Below are 3,151 nucleotides of genomic sequence, written 5' to 3'. Positions count from 1 at the left end.
GAATGTTCTTCTTGAAGCTAAAAGATGCAATAATGTGTATGGATTAACTCTTGAGGATTTAAAGGAACAAAATGTAACATGCTTCACATCTTTTGAATCTGAAAAATGGCTTTGGCATAGAAAGTTGGGACATGCTAGCATGTATCAAATTTGGTTAGAGGGATCCCAAACATCAAGTTTGATAAGGATCTTACTTGTGACGCTTGTCAATTAGGCAAACAAGTAAAATCCTCTTTTAAATCAAAAGATAAAATCTCAACCAAACGACCATTGGAAATGTTACATATTGATCTTTTTGGCCCTACTCGAACTCAAAGTTTAGGAGGTAAACATTATGGTCTTGTGGTAGTAGATGATTACTCTAGATTTGGTTGGGTACTTTTCCTTGCTCATAAGAATGATGCCTTTCATGCTTTTTCCACCCTTTGTAAGAAAATTCAAAATGAAAAGGATTTGAAAATTGCCCATTTAAGAAGTGATCATGGAAGAGAATTTGAAAATCAAGATTTTGAAAATTTCTGTGATGACTTAGGGATTTCTCATAATTTTTCATGCCCTAGAACCCCCCAACAAAATGGGGTGGTTGAAAGAAGGAATAGAAGCCTTCAAGAAATGACTAGGGCTATGTTATGTGAAAGTGAAATTCCTAAATTCCTATGGGCTGAAGCTGTGAACACAGCATGTTATATTTTGAATAGAACAATCATTAGAAAAGGGTTAAAGAAAACACCTTATGAGCTATGGAAAGGAACCCCTCCAAATCTTAAGTATTTTCATATTTTTGGATGCAAATGTTTTGTGCTTAATAATAAAGAAAACCTTGGAAAGTTTGATCCAAAATCCTATGAAGGAATGTTTGTTGGATATTCCACCACAAGCAAGGCCTATAGAGTTTATCTCAAGGAGCATAGGACAATAGAGGAATCCATACATGTTACTTTTTGTGATTCTAACTTAATTCCCAGTATTGTGAAGGATATTGATTCAGATTGTGAAGAGGCTGGAACAAGTAAAGAAAATCCCAAATCTGTTCAAAGTGAAGAATCTGTCAGCCCGGTTTTGTCTCGTCAGATTGGAGGAGACATTTCCATTTTGGCTCCTGAGCAGGCACGAGCAACTGAAACAGTGAGACCACCAGAAGATCATCAAAGTTCTACACCTGTCCGAAAGCCTAGAGAATGGAAGTCTATGAGGGGTTATCCTCATGACTTCATCATTGGTGATCCCTCTCATGGTGTAACAACAAGATCATCTACCAAAAGGCAAGCCGAACCTAGCAATCTTGCTCTCTTGTCACAAATAGAGCCCAACAATGTCAAACAAGCTCTTGAGGATCCATCATGGGTTAAAGCAATGCAAGAAGAGCTTGCTCAATTTGACAAGAATGAGGTTTGGACACTAGTACCTCATCCGGATGGTAAGAAAGTTACCGGCACTAAGTGGGTATTTAAAAATAAACTTGGTGAGGATGGACAAGTTGTTCGTAACAAGGCTAGATTAGTGGCCCAAGGTTACGATCAAGAAGAGGGTATAGATTTTGATGAGTCTTTTGCTCCGGTAGCTAGAATGGAAGCAATTAGATTGCTTCTTGCCTATGCCGCCCATAAAGGTTTCAAAATGTTTCAAATGGATGTTAAGTGTGCTTTCCTTAATGGCTTTATTGATAGAGAAGTGTATGTGGCACAACCCCCCGGTTTTGAACAAAAAGAGTTTCCAAATCATGTTTTCAAATTAACTAAAGCTCTTTATGGTCTTAGACAAGCTCCAAGAGCTTGGTATGAAAGGCTTGGTGCCTTCTTGTTGGAAAATCAATTTCAAAGGGGTACCACCGACACTACTTTATTTATCAAAGCATCTAATGATGACATACTTCTTGTTCAAGTTTATGTTGATGACATTGTATTTGGATCAGCCAACATTTCCTTGTGTGAAGAGTTTGGAAAACTCATGACTAGTGAGTTTGAAATGAGTTTAATGGGAGAGCTTACTTTCTTTCTTGGCCTCCAAATTAAACAAACTCCTAGTGGTACTTTTATTTACCAAGAAAAGTATGCAAAAGAACTTATCAAAAAGTTTGGCCTAGAAAATTCCAAAGCAATGAGTACACCAATGCATTCCAACACAAAACTTGAAAAGGATGATGATGGTCAAGATGTGGATGAAACAAGGTATAGAGGAATGATAGGTTCACTCATGTACCTTACCTCCTCTAGACCGGATATTGTTCAAAGTGTGGGTGTATGTTCAAGATTTCAATCTCACCCAAAAGAATCCCATCTTACGGCTGTTAAATGCATCATTAGATACATTAAGGGAACTTGTGATTATGGCTTGTGGTATCCTAAATCTGATGAATTTTGTGCAGTAGGGTTTTGTGATGCAGATTATGCGGGAGATAGAGTGGATAGAAGAAGCACGTCCGGCATGTGTTGCTTCCTTGGAAGCTCACTCAATATGTGGTCAAGCAAGAAACAAGCCACAGTGGCTTTATCCACAGCTGAAGCAGAATACATTTCCGCATCTGCATGTTGCACTCAACTAATTTGGTTAAAAACACAATTAGAAGATTACAAATTAAAAATCAATAGTATACCCTTATTTTGTGACAATATGAGTGCTATAAACATCTCAAAAAATCATGTTCTGCACTCAAGAACAAAGCACATTGAAATTAAATATCATTTCATTAGAGAACATATGCAAAAGGGAACTATTGATATTCAATTTGTAAAATCTGAAGACCAAATTGCTGATATTTTTACAAAACCACTCTGTGAAGACAGATTCTGTACCTTGAGAAAAAGTTTGGGAATGTTTGATTTAAGTTTCATTGAAAATTTGTGAATTTTTAACTTTGTTCAGTTTTGTCTCGTAGGTTTGGACGAGATAAAAACGCAAGCTTGATGGAGGAGCTATGTTCAAGGGGGAGGCAACGCAGATTTACATTCTCATGGGCCCCACCTAATAAATTCTGATCCCACCAGGACAGTTTAGTTAGTTATTCTTTCCTTGAAAAATAAAATCACAAAATCTCTTAGATTGTCTTTTCAAATCTTGTTGGAAGTTGCATGTTGTCAAATCATATCTTTTCCTTCCAACTAAATCCCTTGATTCAAGGAAAAACTCCCTCTTTATCACTTTTTGAAACTTC

This window comes from Arachis hypogaea, chromosome 20 (genome assembly GCF_003086295.3).
Source record: "Arachis hypogaea cultivar Tifrunner chromosome 20, arahy.Tifrunner.gnm2.J5K5, whole genome shotgun sequence".
Taxonomy (NCBI): Eukaryota; Viridiplantae; Streptophyta; class Magnoliopsida; order Fabales; family Fabaceae; genus Arachis; species Arachis hypogaea.
This window is presented reverse-complemented; position numbering follows the sequence as displayed.